Genomic DNA, 1,358 nt, shown 5'->3' on the forward strand with positions numbered 1-1,358 from the left:
TGCCACGCTAGCTAATTTGAGAACTGGTAGTTTTTACAATTGCAGACTTTTATGCTAGCGATCTTCCAAAGCACTTTATATCAAGTGAGCACTTCCCTCATTGCTGTCTAGCACAACCTGGTTGCTGAAGTGCAGCTGTCACTAGCAGGGGGCAGCAAAGCATGTTGTCCCCTGCTGAGCCTCGGAGCTATACCAAGGTGAGTGTCATTCTTCTGGTTGTGCTTCCCTTTTAGATTCCCAACAGCTGGGTTAGAGTCCTAAACCAGGGCCATGTGTTGTTAGCCTCCCATGGTTTGGGTAGAGAACCTCTAGCACTGGCCTCAGGGTTCAGCCCTTGCACGTACACACTGTCCAACAGCCATTCTCCATGCCAGGTCAGCCTGAGCCCAAATCCCACCATACTTTAGTTTTGCTCTTTGAGGACGTTGGCGAGTTGAATCCACTCATTTAGCAATTTAAATGCCACAGTAGCTACACAAGGCTACACAGAACAGTCCTGTGCAGTTCCCTGCTTCAGTTCCTTTATGACATTGAGTGGTTTTTTATGGCTCAGGTATCAAATTAGACCTTGGTCCCCAAATCCAGCCTGCTTTCTTGACTGAGCAAGGCCTTTCCTTTTATGCCTTTGTCAGCTGACCTTCTTCAGATAGCGGCTAGATGAGCAGTACCTGAGTTATCAAACCATTTTGGCTGTCAGCAGTAATATCTTCTTTTTCCTCCTTAAACAGGTTATCGTCCAAGTTTAATAATCCTCCAGCGCAAGCTTTCATTGGTCGCAAGAACTTCTCCTGATGTATCTGACTTGCAGCTTAATATGAAAGTAACAAAGGTGTAGGGAGGGTACAGCACAGTCTAACAATAAAAGTAGTACTCAGAAAACAACATGAGGCTTGTCGCTCAACCACACAGTAGCCTGACATTAATCTGCCAGAGCAGCCACTGTAAATAATGCAGGAATGGGGACAAATGTGTTTTTTTAACACTCCTTAGTGGTACTGCGTTGATTTGAATGAGTTCATAATCACTACTGAATCAGAGAAAAGGGTAGGCTGTTAAATATAATTTCTTTTTATGCTTTATGAATTCTCCTTCAAAACTTTTGAGTTTTGACTGTTTTGAGAGCTCTTATGTGAAACCAGTAGACAAGCACAGCCAGTGATCACACACCCGGTTTCACTGCATCCGCAGGTATACATCCAACGCTTGGAAAAAACACTACAGCTTTTTTTTTAATCTCATATGAAAGTGCCTAATAAAGCAGACGCCTGTTTTTCCACATTACAGCAGAGATCTTTGCGCCCCCCGGCTCCGAGGCAGGCAGCGGCAGCAGCAGCAGCGCTGCCCGCGGCAACCTCCGC

Source organism: Pygoscelis adeliae, unplaced genomic scaffold, assembly GCF_000699105.1.
Source record: "Pygoscelis adeliae isolate BGI_AS28 unplaced genomic scaffold, ASM69910v1 Scaffold57, whole genome shotgun sequence".
Classification (NCBI taxonomy): domain Eukaryota; kingdom Metazoa; phylum Chordata; class Aves; order Sphenisciformes; family Spheniscidae; genus Pygoscelis; species Pygoscelis adeliae.